Below are 17,336 nucleotides of genomic sequence, written 5' to 3'. Positions count from 1 at the left end.
CAATGTGTCAACTTGTATGAAAGGCAGTGAAATGCATGTCTGGGTCCACTATTTACCGTAGGCAAACCCCTGCAGAGCTGACCCCTTTTAGAGGGGAGAAGTATGTTGTTTGGGGGAGACAGGAAGTCTGCTCCCAGAACATACTTCAAGAGAAAACCTGCACTTTAATCAAGAGTCACAAAGGGCTCAGTTAACCAGAGAGACACTTTGATCTACAACAGACAGGAAGATGGGTGGGACTTAGGTATATGTTGTCACCCCCTTGTCCGTCCTGTTGCAGAGCACTCGTCCTGACCTCATGTATAACAGAAGATTGTTGGTGGGGACCCAGGATTGGTGTCAAAACTAATGGGGGCTGAGTGATGTGGACACTCTCCCCCGAACCACAGAAGCCGAATGAAGTCGACCCTCCACCCGTAGTTGGCCCAGGTATCTGATTATAACTTACAGAATACCACGTGGCAACCAGTGGTGGGAAGAGGGTTAGGGAGAGGTTGTGGACGGGGAAAGGAGTATAGGATCACCGGAAAGAGGTTAAGGAAACACCTAGTGTGGATAGGACTGGGGAAGCAACAGGAAAAAACCCTACTCTATCTAGTACCTTGGTAACATAGCATAGCGTCAGATTCAACTTCCAGTAAACACCCTAAAACCTCTAAATACAGGTCTTGATGTAATGCTTCCTGAACACACATTTATATTGTACCCCTTGAAACAGACACACACATGGCATGGACCACATGTAAGCAAGCAGGATGAAACATGTAAATGGGAATAGTTCCCAATATTAAAAAAACATCATACATGGCCCATAGGGCAAGCTTTTGTACATTTACATAACATAGAAGCAAAACAGTGGTTGACACGTATAACAACACAGCCCTGGGACTGTCAGGGTTTGTCTTCCCCCTGTAATTCAGTTCAATGCACTGGAAACACTGTGCTATGATAGCGTTTACTATACGCCAAACGCATGTATTTAATGAAAACCAAAATTAGGCGCCAGAGCTACTTGTTCTGCGTTGTTGAACTTGCACATAGCCCCTGGACCATAGACTGCGTGAAAATGCCAGCCAACGTTCATATCACACCATTAAATGAACAAAAACAGCAAAATAAATGCAGCACTTATATGTTGTCCGGGAAGCTCGTAATCCTTCCTGGACGTAATCTATATTGGCCCGTAACAGCAGCATGAGTCCGTTTTTCCTCACTGCACAAGGAACGTGTTGTTTTTTCAAGAAGACCGAGTACCCGGCATGAAAGTTTTCAGCATTCAGCGAGTGGCAGCGGGCAGCAGTCTCCTAATCCTCCGGCATGGCTTCGCCACAAGATTCAGAATAAGCCACACCTGCCATGCGCCGTTGGCCCTTGATAAGCTGTACTAATGAGTGTCAGCTGGCCACACGCGCGCACGGCACAAACTACAAAATGCCTCAAGGAATGCTGGGCAATGTAGTTCATGCACAGAAATACCGTCTCCTGATGCCCTTTCTCCTCCATCCCAGATTCCTAACAATTGGTTCATTAAGTAGGCATAGCCTACAACAATCAGTGTGGCCCATTTGACTTTAAAAGAGGGCTGAACACCTCACTTCGCAGATCATCTGAAGACTTCACAAGGAGTAAGAAGAAGGACTCATTTGGACTTGAGCTGAAGGTACAATCTACCTTACATCTTCCGCAAGTGAAGGAAGGCCAGGAGGTCCAAGAGGGAAGCAAGATCCCTCCCCTAAGCATCTCCCATTCAACAGAAGGAGATACCGTAGTCTGAGGACCCGTCCAGCGGCTCCAGGACTGGTACCCAGCCAGCACCCAGCATGCCCTGCTAGGTTCTGACAGCAAGCTTCCTAGGTGGGAATTGCAGGAGAGTCTCTGGACAAAAGACAAGGCCATTGCCTGCTAACACCCTTCTGAGCTTTGGGCTGTCTCCCTTGAAACGACACGAGCTCTGCGAAGAAGCTAGAAGGAGTGCCACACAAGCATCATCCAGCGTCCATCTTTTTAAGGACAATTTCGAGACAGTCGAGTCCTCGAACTGCATCCGTCTGTTGTCACGCCGCAGTGACCAGAGCCATCCGAGACGCCTCGACCAGCATTCCAGATTCTGCCTGCAGACGTCCGTCCAGCCTCGCTTGCCGAACTGACTGCCGCCTGGTACCCACAGATGTCTCCTACCACTAACTCTGTCTCACGGGCTGCAAAGCACCCTGGAACTGCCTCGAAGCTGTCAAGCACCAAGAACTTCTTCAGCACCAGGTACATTGTGGTTCTGCCCCCCTGGTCCTTCTCTGAAGGCCCCTAGAGACACTTACGAGCCTTTGACCCGTTGGTGCTGGAACCAAATAATCTTGAACTGTAAGACTGATTACTTTACCAACTACCCTCCTGTCAGTATCCAGAGTGCATCCCTTTCCTTTGTGAAACTATCTGTCCTTTGTGTTCCTTTACTGGGAGGGTTGCATTTTGAAGCGTGCTATAACTGTCTGTTGTAGTAATAATAAAGTAGATATTTTTATACAACCTTGGCTGGACAGTCCCTTTTATCATTGGGTAATAATTGTATTTTTGCTGTGTTGCAACTAACCAACGATCCACGACCTTGCGCAGGTAAGCCGCCATTCCGTCCATGTTACCAAAAATTGGACAAGGAGATCTTATAATTCACGTGGCAGGGCATGGGAATTCAAAGCCCCTGCACTGACTCTACTATCTTAGCATCCACCTGTTCAGCTACATCCTGCCTGCACTGTACACCTGGCTATGTGCTGTGCATCAAACTGTACTGCAGGATCCAGGGTCTGCAACCTCTGGCTCTCCAGATGTTTTGGGCTGCACCTCCCATCAGCACAAGCCAGCAAAATCAGTAGTGTGAGTTTGGCATTGTGGGAGCCATTGCCCATGTCATCCGGCCACAGTAACGCTGCCTTCTTGATAGTGCACTGTTCACCCATTCAACTGGCTGGGTACACGTGAACTGACTGTAGTGATGACATCACTCCATGCCTGTACCAGAGCTTTCTACCCTCCAGGACTGGCCCAGGATTTCGAGCTTTTCTCTGGGTTTTCACTTTTCAGGGAGCAGGTGGTTGAGAGAGTGGGTAGAGGAGACGTTTTATGTCTGCTGACTTGGCACCCCGCCCCTCACTGTAGTATAAAATCAGAGAAGTAGCGAAGTTCCAGCATACCAGCAGGAGCCAAAGGAAGGGGGACAGCAGTGATAGTGAAGATGCCAATCGACCACCATGAGATTGCGCTCCTACCCTTCAGAAGCATCAAAGCCACTGGAGTGCAAGTCATGACTGCGACTGGGCTACTCGGGCTGATTGCAACTTACTGCCCTCCGAAATCAAAGCTGGACCTTGGAGACCTTGATGCTTTGCTAGATTCCGCTGTTCCGAAAATCATCAGAGGAGACCTCAACACCAAACATCGGTGCTCGAACTCCAGGGCCGCCAAACAAAGGAGACAGACACTGCTGGTGTACTCCAGGAAGAACAACTGTGTGGTAACATGTCCAAATGAACCCACGCACTATCCAGGTGTAGCAAATCACAACCCAAATGTGCTACTGAAGAACCTGCAACACTCTCTGGAGCTGGAAACACTAGAGGAACTGACCTCAGACCACAACCCATTAGCAATCACTATGGGAGATGAGATGGAACCCAACCACAGGCCGAGCGGTACAACTTCAGAAGAGGTGAACGGGGGCACTACAAGGAAGAGCTGAACAGCAAAGTCACACCTAAACCCCTGAGCACCAAGCAAGACAAGGCTGTGGAAGATTTCACAATAGGAGTCCAGCAGGCAGTCGAGAGCCGCATTCTGAAGCAGAAGACAAACCGATGTTCCCTCTATGACCTACCGAGAGGCATCCAGCAGCCAATCACTGACAAGGACCGGGCCCGACGCCAGTGGCAGAGGTTCTGCATGCCTGATCCCCTGCAGAAGTACAAAATGCTCACAAGGCTCCTGAGGGAGCAAATCAGACAGCACCGTGGAGATAAGTGGGAGGCATCACCAGCCAAACTGAAGGAGGTCAGACAACTCAGTGTGGAGAATGACTCGTCGCCTGACTGGGAAGAAGGAGCCAAGTCCACCAATCCGGGGACGTACCCACCTTGCATGCAGCAACAAGGACAAGGCAGAGGTCCTCGCTGAGACACTGGAGGATTTGCTCACCCCAAATAAGGCACGCAAGCTTTCAGACGGAGTGGAGGAAGAAGTAGGCAAGCATCTCCAGTGCTCCAGATAAGATTTTTAAGTGGCTATTTTTTAAAGTTGGGAGTAAAATGATTTTTTAGGGAGTAAAAAAGTAAGTCCCATTCCTAACGAGAGTATTTTCTAAGCAAGTAAAATACGTTTTAACAGTAAAATAGAAACATTTTTGCAATAAATATCTCTTTGCATCTAGTCATTCATGCACATTAAAAGATACATTTTTACTGCTTTGGATCAGGCTGTAATAATAGTGTTTTCTTCCTGAGGCACTATGTATACTACTATTCCAAACATAGCCACAGAGCTCTGTGGGCGAAAGCAGAGTGCACAGGCACCATATTTGTCTGTTTCCTATTTTTTTGTTGGGAGTACTTGTTTCTATTTTTTGTGAGTATTTGCCTATTTTTAGGGAGTAAAAGTGGATGAAACTCCCCTTATCTGTAGGGCTGAGCATCTCACAAAAAAAATCAAACTGGGATGGGAGCTGAAGAGATCAAGGAATGCACATGCTCCGAGGTAGCAGGACTTACAGAGAAGCTGATGAATGGCAAGGCACCAGGGAGCAACGGACTACCCAACCTGGCAATCAAGATCCTCCCGCTGACATCAATGGAACACCTCACAGAGATCTTCAATGGATACATGAGACTTCAGCACTTCCCGAAATCCTGGAAGGAAGCAAGGGTCATCATATTCTCAAAGGCCGGCAAACCACTTAGGGATCCTGTGAACCACCACCCCATTTGCCTACTCTCTGGATTATCGAAGCTCCTGGAGAAGGTCCTCCTCCCCTGCCTCAGTGGCTTCACATCCAAAAGAAATCTACTAGCAAAGGAACAGTTTGGATTTTGAAAGGAGCATGCAATGACTCATCAGCTGCTGGGAGTGGTGAACGCCATCAGCCACGTATTCAACTTCAACAAGTCCACAGGAATCATCTTCTTTGATGTCACCAAAGCATTTGACCCAGTCTGGCATGAGGGATTGCTGCACAAGATGATCGGCCTGGGATTTCCGAACTACCTGGTGAAGACGATTGCAAACTACCTAGGAGACTGCACCTTCAATGTCGCCATGCGGTCTGAGATGTCCTCATCACGTCCCATCTGAGCAGGCGTGCCACAGGGATCGAACCTCGGACCCTTCCTGTTCAACATCTTCACCAAGGAGATCCCGAAAGATCTCCACAAGACCGACCTGGCACTGCATGCGGATGATGTTGCAGTCATGACCAAGTCGTTCAGCGAATGGGAAGTGGCGAAGAACCCGCAAGCTTCATTGGATGCCATCTCAACGTGGTACAGAGGTTGGCGGATAGAACTAAACACCAGGAAGACAACTGCCATGCTTTTCACCAGAAAGAAGATCAAGGAGCACCCGCACATCAGCCTCAACGGGGAAACAATCAAGTGGAAAAGCTGCTGCCGCTACCCCAGTGTGACCCTGGACAGCAAACTCAATTGGCAAAGCCATATGGAGAAGACTCAGCAGAAGGCATCAGAAAAGATGGTGGCGCTGTACCCACTCCTGAAGACCAAGTCCATGCCCCTCTGGACAAAGATCAACGTCTACAAGGCGATAATCAGGCCTACCCTGACGTATGCCTCTCCAGCATGGCCGACCTGCCAGAAGCGACACCGGAAGAGTAGTCAGATAGTCCAGAACGAGGCTATGCGGATAGCATCTGGACCTCCACTCTTCACAAGGATAGCTGACCTTCACAGAGAACTGGACATCGAGATGCTGGACGAACGTCTAGCGAAGCTGAATAGGAACTTCTGTCAAGGACTGGTTCAGAACCTGAACCCTCTGATCAGAAGACTCACTGCCACCACTGCAATCCCTTGCGACCACTACCCGCGGCCCATCACGGCGAAGACCCTGTGAAACCAGCCTTACTGTGACAAGTCCACACAGACCAAGAAGAAACCCAACCCACGACTACATACTCAACCCGAGAGAGGATGGAGTAATGAGGCTCAAGCCTCGGTATCCAATAATCACTGCTGATGGATAACATTTGTCAGCAAGTAGAAGAAAGAGTTCCAGCATAGCATGGCAACAGCAACAGGGAGGGGAAAGAAGGCTACAATGCCCTCTTTTTGCTGAAGCGATTTCCCTGGTTTATCAAATTGGTTTATTATGATTTGTAAACTTTTCAAGTAATCTCTTGAAAACATTCAGTCAGTCAAACAAAGTTCATTAATTTGTTTTCACCATTAAAATTACATATCAAATCAATTGAAAACAGAGAATTCTGTTTGGATTGCAGGTTGTCATTGCAGCCTGCATTCCACGCATTTCTACCAACTGGATGTGATAAAATATGCGGCCAAATCACTACATTGTGGACTGGTCTCATATCCCAGCTTCACCACTTAACTAAATTGTGTGAGCCTGGGCAAATCAGTGATTATACTTGGGTGGGGCAAGAACAGAGTTGTGAACACTTAGGGCCAGTCATAGGCGCACTCCACCAACAGAAATGATTTTCAAATGTTGGCAGGTTTTACCTGTACCCAACCAACATGACTGTATGGATGCAGTGGCCGCCTAATGTTTTTTTATGCACTAGACTCCAGTGACAGCCCCCTCCAGCCTCCTGACTTGTTGGGATTGGTTAACCAGCCAGCGTCCAGCCGACTTTACTGACTGTACACCTGCCCTGGCCAACCGACTGTGCAATGGCTGGACTACCCACAGGCCCAGCAAGGCGTGCACTCCGCTCCCGTGCTGGCATCGCAAAGTAATGCACGCACACAATTAGCCGACCTGCTTCATTGACTCAAGACAATATTACTCTCAGTGTGCATCTCATTTGCGCACAACAGCATCCACGGAAGCGCCGAGAGACACTTCGGCTCACAGTAGCACTATACTAGTCACAGCAGCAAATTAACTACACCTCCTCCCTGAAATGCCCCATGGTGTGATTTAATAGCGCAGTGGAAAAGTCACTCTGGGGCGACAGGGTGAAATTAAACAAATATATATAGAGACATATTCGACTGCCGTTTGAACTACCTTAATTGTCCCTTTTAATCATCTTGCAATATTTGTGTGTGCAAAGGATGACAGCGAGACATATACACTGTGGACTAGGTGAGAAACAACAACGGCCTTCAGAAGTGGGCGCCTGACTAGGCAGGACCGTGAAGTAGGTGTGAAGAGCGGGGCGACAATGCAGGGCCGTGAAGTAGGTGTGAAGAGCGCAGCTTAGATTTACATGCAGAGGGTTAAGCCCGAGGCACCACTTCCAAGGAACCGCTCCATTTTGTGGCCTCGGCCTTGATGGCGCATTCCAGGCACTGGCGCCGTCAGGGCAAAGGTCAAACCAACGCTGCCTGGAGATTCCCACCTGCTGTTAAAAAGCCACCATCTCGCCTTTGCATCAAATATCTTGAGGTGCGGGGTGTTTGCAGTACACTCAAGAGATCAGAAAGCATACAAAAGCTACACACCCTCCCCTCCTCCATCCCCACAAATTGCTCTTCCCCGGCCATTCAAATACTTTAACGTTCCATTGAAAGCATTGGACTGGATGAATGATTTGGAGGCAAACATCAAAAAATCATGTCATTAAGTGACTAAAACTGAAAGTAAAAAGCGAGTTGCACCCTTGAGAGTCACTTTAGTACTTTGACGAGTGGATACATGCTCGAAGCTTTGCAATGGTTGGCAAATGGCAAAGCGCGTACCCCAATGCACCCTTCTGCAGGGAGTCTTGTGCTGTTTAAAGACTCCATCACTTTTAACATGCACAATTTTAGAGGGCACAGGGCATAGACGGTAGACCTCGGGTGCGGGGGTTGGCGGGGTGTTCGGAGGGCTTGACATTTCACTGCACAGATGACCCCTCGTGCCAGTGGCCAAACGTTGCCATGTTTGTGATAGAGGTGCTGCTCCACCCTTTATTCTGACCCTGTCCGGTGCATTCATCTCTCCTCGGCGCGCGCACGCCATGTCTAAAAGCAGCCCGTGCCAAACAAGGGGGACACAATACGTCCAGTTTCTTGTTAAAGGTTTGGTCTGACTATTCTAATACATATTTTTGGAAGACCTCCTGCGGGTCACCACTGTGCATGCACTTCATCTGAGTATGAACAAAAACGGAGGGTGGCATACCTCTTAATTAAGTTACCCTCATTTGGACTCATGTTCACCCTTCCAACAGGCTCTGTGCCTTGAAAAATTGGGACCAACTTCCAGCAAATCAGACTCCAAAAATGGTTTCCAACCACATCGACTTCAATGGGATCACCCACTCAAATCCTCAGGCTTTGCCTGCCGTGGATGGTGACTCATGGGGTTAAAGGTATTCTATAATTAGTACTTTCCACACTCTCACTTCTTACGATCCCTTTGGACCCCCTCTGCCTCCTCCACTTTCCCTGCTCTAAATTGCAGAGTCTGTTTCTAGCGGGGATGCATGGGGCCTAGGCACAGGTAGACCCGAGGCTTATAACTGCGTCACAGCGGCCTACACATTTCCTGAAGTGAGCGCTCAGTCAGTTCTCTCATTGACAAATCTTCGACTGTTCAACATGAATACAGGAGACACCGTTTGTGTTTAAACACGAATACTGCCCTTGCAAAAGTTGAATACTGCGTTTACCATTTAACTTGTATAGTATTAGAAGGAAGACTATATAGCTAGTCTTGTTCATTATTCCATGGTATTCATATTAAGCAGCGCACTATATGAAGACTATTCAGCGATTACCAATAGAACATTAAACAAATACTTGTTTCTAGTCTTTTAGTCGTCATTTAGCATTGAATACTGCATCACTACCATCGACCACCACTGAGAAGTAAAACAAAAAATGAAAATAAGATCTTCCATTTTGGTGAGGGGGTGCATTGTTCTTTGTTTAACGTCAGTTCATAATTTATATGACATAACTCTCAACCCACACGCTTGTGGCCGGGAGTCACCGACTGCCCATGTTATGAACTTTACTCCTTTTACCCCAACCCACTGCAACCATAGCTCCCCTTCTGCCCTCAGAGACTTGAGGGTATACATTGTAGAGGTGTGGCGTGTGTGTGGGCAGCCTCTGACTGGCCTCTCGGGCAATGCCTGAAGTGCAGGCCCACCATGCCAGTGTGTCACAGCTTTTTTTGGCCCAAAGACACCTTTTTTGTGCCTGAAGTGGGCCAGGTGGATCAGTCACTTTACTATAGAGCTAAGAGTTTTGACCAGTAGAAATCAATACATTTTCTTTAAAACGCACAATCTACAACACATTTTTACCAAAAATAACTCCCCTTGGGCTCTACTCAGTGTGTCAGAAATGGAAGGAATTTCCATATGCTAATGTTGGCTAGATTTTCATTGGTTCTTGAGACAGTTGACCCTGCGGGTGGGGGGCGGGGTCTCCCCTCAGTACATTCTCTATAAGAAGAGGGGGAGCGAGAGAGGGGTGGCACTGCACTGCACGCGCATCGCCTACCTGGCACGGAGTTGCTGCTCTTGAAGGAACAGCTGGAGAGAGGCGAGAGGAGGGGCGAGAGGCTGCAGGGGCGCAGAGCAGACCACAGCCTGCCAGCGGGGAAGGGACAGCGGAGGAGGCCAGAGGACAGTGCAGAGCACGTGTTAGTCGGACGCAGCGGCGAAGAACTACTAGCGGAAGACCCGACTAGCTGAGATGTCATCATGGGGCCAGGGATCATCGTCCTCCAACGACAGGTATGAGTGCAGCGCGGGGTTAGTCTACGAGGGAGGCCCAGGTGGTGACTGAACGCTGAGGCAGGTCTAGTCCTGTGGCTTCATCCCTTCCTGGGACGGGCAGACTCTACATGCTGCATAGTGTAATGACCTCTCTCTCTCTCTCTCTCTCTCGCTCTCTCGCTTAAAGTTATATGGGCTATTTACAGCCATTGTACTATTCACCGCTACATGTGACGTGTATTAATCGGTAGGTATTTCTCAGTTCGTTAATGCCCCTGCAGCAATTGCTCATTATGCAGCCCAAAGTGAACGTGCAGGATATATTTTAGCAAGGTTTTATTTAACTCCATTCCGTTGCCACCCCCATCTGTACGGAATGACCCATGCGGAGCTCTCAGTGGGCCCTTGTCAGTTGAGCTGTGAGCAGCACACACACATTTTCATTGGAGTCCGGGGGCTTGCCGGTTTGCAAAATGAGCTATTCACGCCGGTGTTGTATGATCTCCTGCACCCCCATGGCACATGGGGGTGGCAGCTGCCGTGGGGTGCAGGATATCATACAACACCGGCACGAACAGGGCCCTACCAAAGTAAGCTTTAGAGACTGGGATTAGTGTTAACACATTTATGTCACAAATGCCCAGTTCTTAAAAACAGCCTTTTCTAGCTGCTCCAGTTACCGCACACCTCAATCCAAACCGTCCATGTGCTCCTTACCTTTAAACGCAAATACATCTCCACAGAAACGCTTCATGGCTGTGAGGAATAACATACCTGCCCACTGGAACGCTTTTTGGGGGGCAAAAGTGAAGCAACTTTTCCTCTTATACTGACTTTTCATGCATTACTGCGTATGTGTGCGCGTGTGAGTGTGTGTGAGGGTGAGACCCTCCTTGCCACTACTTCCATGAGGCTGGCTATTCCCACCCCGGGATTACACGATTGGCTGGTTGCTGTATTAGCCTCTAAACCCAATGAAAGCGTTCTTCGCCCCACCCCCCTCCCTCCATGCCTTTCACGCACCCGCGCAAGGGAATGTGACTTGCCCTCAAGTACCCTTTTCTGCGCGGCTTTTAGATCTGGTTGATATGTGTTACTGCTGCCAAACTGACAGCATTAACTTTAATGTGAGAAGAGTAACGCTGCAAAGCGAGCGCTCGGTGTGGCCCTCTGCATGGATCGGGGGTCACTGGCATTCACAGCATCACGTGTGAAAAGTTGAATTCAGAAGTACAATTAGATAGTTGCATTTAGAAGTGTGCCCAATAGCCTCTCTGCAAATTGAATTTAGAAGTGTGCCCAATAGCCTCTCTGTGAAAGCTGAATTTAGAAGTTTACTCAATAACCTCTCTGAATTTTAGAATCATGCCCAATAGCCTCTCTATGAATTAGAAGTCTCTGAAAGGGCATGTAAACCATCACATCTCACCAACATGCTTACTCTCTCCTTACATCACCACTCAACTAGAACACAGAGATACTATGACACCATTCGGTATAACTGTTCTCATATCAACATCCGCCGCTCACTCCATATCACTCTAAATAATCAATGCTGGTTACACACCCCCCAGGGAGGCGTTCTCCTCAGGCCTAACACAGCCACATCCGATCTGGATAAATCCTGCCAGAACGAACACATACTCCTGATCTCTCAACCACCACACCTACCGCTAAGAAGCAGCTATTACACTGATACCGCACAAGCTGAACACATACCCGGTGCTCACACGCACCTTTTGACTCTATCTACTCTCTCTACTGATATGAACTTCGGTTCCCAAGGGCGTTCAACCTACCAGCGCCTTCAGACCATACCAATGGTATATAAGGCGCTATATAAATGCAAAATAACATAACATAACACCCTGTGGAATCAAAGCAGTGTGAGGAAAAAGTTAGTCTTTGCGGTGGCAGTACTGTGGGAGTAATGGGAGCACCTAGGCACTCGGTGGCAATCTCTGTAGATGGTGAACATTACCCTGGCATTTCATGCCAAGGCATGCCAAGTGTGTGATTACCCGGTCTTGAGATGGGAAGCCCCGCCGATGGGGCGATTGCCTGCGTTATTTATCTGGTATATGATCGCAATTCATGTATTGTGGGATCCGTGCCCGAGCGAACAGTGCTGGCACCTGGGCACATGATGCCAGTGGTTGGCACATGGTGAATGCCGGGCAAATGTCTCAGTAAAAGCTTGGGTCAATGTTAGTTCCCCAGGACCCCGATCATGGTGAGCTGCCTTTCCTGCAGGGAGCCCCTTGGCTGGTGAGGGGGTCTCGGCAGCACTGGTGGGCACTGGGCATTAGGCAGATAAAGATGATAGTAATATTACTACTAATAGCAAGAGACACCCCAATCCTGGATAAATCCTGCTGAACTCTCTGGGGGATCACCTGCGTACTTATTCCTGACCTGGTGAGCATAACGCACCCCGAGATCCTGAGCCCCCAAAGCAGAGCTGGAGCCCTTTCCACAATATGACACGGGGTAAATACCCCATATTTACCCCTAGCAGCACTATCCTGCCCACCCAGGCCAGTATTCTGTGCAATCCCTGCTAAGTGCTTAAATGATCAGGTTTTGACCATTGCCACCATGTAGATGAGGCCCCACAGGCCCTTTGATCCTTTCCAGGCAGGTTTCCCTGAGCATGGAGCAGGAGTGGCGAATGCTCTGTGGCAGGGCACTAGTGCATGAGGGCACTTGCATACCATCCACCATCAGGGTCACAGACCCCTTCCTATGCTATTAGATTGTGACCTGGGGTGACTCACACAGTGGAAGACCAGGGGCACCACAGGTCAGATTTCACACTTTCTACCCTAGTAATAGTTTTTCATACTGCACCAAATCACCACCTACTGCAGAGCACACATGCCTGCTTGACAATTCATATATTGTGCCCCTTCCTGGGGGCACCAGTCCATACAGTACACATACTTGGCAACCCTACACATTTAGGCAGTAGGCTACTGCTTTTTAAGCAGACCTGCCGCCTACAGATTTGGGTGACAGATCCTACTGCTTTTTACAGGGGCAGGTCATTCATGTGACTTTAAGGAAGGGCGTTTGAGACCGGCCCAGGACAAAGCATGCAACACATTAGTATGTCTGTGCGGTGGGCTGGTAAGGGATTCCTTTGGGCTCAGACCAATCCAGTGAGTGACCTGACAGCAACATGACTCTGCCCTGCGCTCTGGCCTGGACAGGCCTTAGGTGAAGCACCGGTGAAGGCAAGTGGCAGAGCGTGGCACCATCACACAGCATCTGCCTATCAGACTGGTGGGGGTATCAGTCTCCATGGTGTTCAGTTAGTCATCTTGCACTGCAGGAATACATATGTATTGCCCGTGCTGCTGCTACAGAGCAGTGGCACACGTTGCCTACCAGCTCTGTGTGATTACCTTCTGTGAAGTTAGGTAATTGAATTTGGTGTCAAGTTACCATTCAGAATTATACATTTTAAACATTTGAACATCTTTCCATGTTGTGCTGTTTGGTTGGGTAGTGCAACCAACAATGTATGTTTTGTATTTACTTTGATGTCATTGTTATGGGAATTATTATTTTTGATATTTTAAAAATCCTACATCTTTTTGGTCACAGAATGTTGGCAAGTATGAGTACAGAAGGAAAAGTGGGGGAACATAAGCGTATCCTCGGATACACTTAATCCACTTCTGTGCAAGTGGCAACGGTGCTGCAAGAAGGACCGAGGGAGGCGGTTTGCAATTGTGCCCAAATGATTTCATGCTGTGGATCACATATCTGTGTCACGATTAATGTGCCTTTGGCCTCTGCTTTGGCCATATTAAGTGATGCCATGTTATTTTACCCACTTACGTCTTACGGCACCTGGTCTGGCCGGCAGGTGGCATATTGTGTCCCTGCCAGGGTGTTGCCACACCTTAGTATGTGAAACGGAAGGTGAGATTTGGGGGCAGGTGACAGAAAAGATAAACTAGACAATATAATGACCACAAACAGAGATGAAAAACCACTGGGATTAGTGGGAAGAGGATATGGCTGTCGATGTGGGGATGTGTGTTTCTTAAATGTGTTAAGCTATTGGTAAGCATGAGGGTAGGGCTCAGGAAAGCTCAGCTCTGTTTAGGGCAGCGTTTTATTGTGATGGCAATATCTACAACGACCACGAATGGCATTAGATGTAGTTAGATGGTGAGTGGCAGCGTGATGGCCTTAAGAGGTGCTTGAGCGGGCCCTATTAGTATTAAAAAAACACAGGAAATATACCACACACCATAAAATAAATCAGAATTTGATTCACACCACTGTTTCATCAAGGTGTGGCCCCTTAGTTGCTAATTTGGCTAAAAACTGACAGAGCCAAAATGCAGCCCCAGCCAATGAGTGCTTCTATTACAGAGTGTTGGGGTTTTGGTCAGATATGCTTCCTGAGCCGTCCTGGTGCAGAGTCATGTCACTACTGCGTTAGCTTCGCTGGGATCATCCATCCCGTTGTTGGTGCACTGGCTGGATTAGTGAGAGGCAAGATACCTTGGTTCCCACAAAATGCACATGAATCAAACTAGACGAAGGGTGGGTCTCCTTGACCCAGCTCATGGGAGTCTTTGCAGGGTTGCTGAGACCCGCCACTGGGAATTGTTCTGGAAAAGTTTCTCAATATTCCTTCATTTCATTCCAGAGGAAGTTCTTCTCTGGGTCCTAAGGAGTAGCGCCCTTAAATACATTGCCAGTTTAACTATCAGAACCCACAAAGAGCTGAATTTCTGTATCCCACAACATTACTCTTCTTAACCCTCATGCTCTCAGACTTTCAGGCTAGGATACCATGTGTATCCCCCTAGGGCTAGGGAATTTATTTGTAACCCAACATGTGGAGTTCTCTTTCAGTTTTATAGAACTTCTGGTCTAGAGCATCAAGCACAAGAGATGCAGGGAATGTTAATGGGCCCATTCACCACCAGTGAACCAAGGGTATCCAATTCCTGACACCCATAGATGTTTGCACCTCGTACCTGTGGCAGCCCGCCCCTCACCCAGCTGCCCCTTCCTCGAACATCATAGTTGAAGTTGGGCACTCTCCCTCAACAATATCCAGTTCTTCCACATACAGGTGGACGAGGCAATGCTTCACCTCAGCTGAAGTTGAGCCCTGTTGCACAAAGAAGGATGCTGTGCCAGTCCATTACATACCCCAATGTTGGCTATGCCTATGTGCAGCACGTAACGTCACACTCCTCCACCTAGTTAATTTTGAGCTAGGGGACTTGTCCTTTTCCACATCCCAGAGAGAGCTCAGGCCGACACCTGCCAATTTAGACCTAGAACCATGAGACACACATGATCTGTCCTCCATCTTCCATCCTATGCCATTGCATGGGCACTACCACAGATCTCAGGGGTCCCATTGTTGGCTACTTTCCATTGTGTCATCCTCCATGGTCATGTGGGCATGCCTGACCAATACCAAGCAAAAGGGGCCAAGTTTGAGCTTGATCACAGGACCTGACACTTGTGATATCAAACTGAATGTGGCTGCACTGATCATAAGTAGTGCCATGCACCATGCCTTACCTCAGGCACAGCTTTATTTGAGAGTATACCCTGCCGCCATCATGGCTACTTATGATCATCATAGTTCTGGTACAGGCGGCCATATCTTAAATGCAACCCCTGCTCTGCAGCAGAAAATGGCTGTCACTGCAGCTGGCAAATGGGGAATTATGTCCTCTGACCCTGCTCTCTGCCACCGATAGAACATGCGCTTCAGATCAGGATACACACTGCTTTTAGCATGGACTTTATGGAAGGGGAATCTGATCAGCAGATTACCCTTTCAGAGATGGAATTACCTGCATCATTTTTGTAATCAATGCAACACAAATTAAAAGCCAAGCCTTTCACACCTTTGCCAGATGGCAATCCCTCACAACCATAGAGTTAGGAACCGTCAGAGTGGTCGAACTGGAAAGTGCTTGAATATGAGCAGGAATCATTTATTTGAACAAAAATGTGTTGTGCTTCTATGCTCTTGAAAGTGATTTCCACCCAAAATGCATGAAGAAAACTGGCACAGAAGATTCCTTATAACATGCTTAATACCGGTCTCAAAGGCGCTGGGTTGTCTTGCTTCCAAGACAAACAGGTTGACCTTGAGCTGTGCTGCCAGGCCAGAAGATGGTTCTTTCAAAAGGTTTAACGTGTTCCAAAAATAATACGGCACTCGCTGGCTCATTAGATGAATGAAATATTTTGGCACACAGATCTGTCATTCCTTTATTGAAAGTTTACTCTTGCCTCACAGGTGCTCCTGCGACGAGTGTGAAGAGATGCAGGCTCCATGGGAGCGGGATTGCTGCCACGAGCACACCTGCATCCGGGAGAAGATGCACGAGTATGATGTGGACTGCATCACCTCCCACCCGGGGTTCCAGACTGTGGTTCTGGATCCGTTTGTGCTGGAGACGGCCTACTACAGCTACAGGAAAAAGCACAGACGGGGCAAGCTGCCCGCGGGTGAGCTGCGGTGAGTAAGGATCCTGAGACGGGACAAAAAGTAGTAGGTTCAAATAAATGAATCCCTTCATGGGTAGTTATTTATTATTTTACACATTTTTATATTGCACGAAACAGACCCAAAGGTAATGAAGTACATAACATGGGTTTAATCAGAGTTTCAACTTTAGTGAGGCCTCCAACCCATCTCGCACCAACGCCAACAAATAACCTATGTACCACCAATAAGCTAGGAACCAGGCCGGTGTATAGTAAACATATATATTTAGTTAAGGTTTGACAAAGTGGAATAGCAACCAAAAACCTCACTCAATCACCAATACTGTGGCACTACACAATGTCACTAGTTCAAATTTCTTGCACCAATTGACTAACACAGGTTTAATGGACTTGCAGTTTTGATGTGACAAAGGTACAATTTCGAATTCGGCAAAACATTCACAATACAATGGAAAACTCGTTTTTTTGGCTTTGTTTGGAGAAAGGTTTGGGAAAGAAACTCAATGGGAACACAGTTTTGGCTTTTATTTGAAAAGTAAGGTTTGGAAAAAACGAATTCAAATGGGGAAATCCGTTTTTAGGCTTTTATTTGAAAGGCAATGTTTGGAAAAAGAAATTCAATGGGAAAGTCATTTTTCAATTCACCTACAAATGAGATGTATGGCTTTGTAATTCTGACTTTGGAATCACCGGGAATAAATGGGAGAATTCGTTTTGCACAATTTGTTCTCCAAGGAAATGCACGGTTTGGAGATTCTAGGTTTGGATGCAAGGGAATCAATGGGAAATCTCATTTTACCACAAACCTACACATGAGAAGTATTGCTTGCTAATACTGGTTTGGGATGCAAGGGAATAAATGGGCAATTTTGTTTTGCACCCTCTACAATCACTTGAATAGCAGTGTTTTTTAGGGTTACTTATTTTGGGATTA

Source organism: Ambystoma mexicanum, chromosome 1p, assembly GCF_040938575.1.
Source record: "Ambystoma mexicanum isolate Mex_15411 chromosome 1p, UKY_AmexF1_1, whole genome shotgun sequence".
In the NCBI taxonomy this organism is placed as follows: Eukaryota; Metazoa; Chordata; class Amphibia; order Caudata; family Ambystomatidae; genus Ambystoma; species Ambystoma mexicanum.
This window is presented reverse-complemented; position numbering follows the sequence as displayed.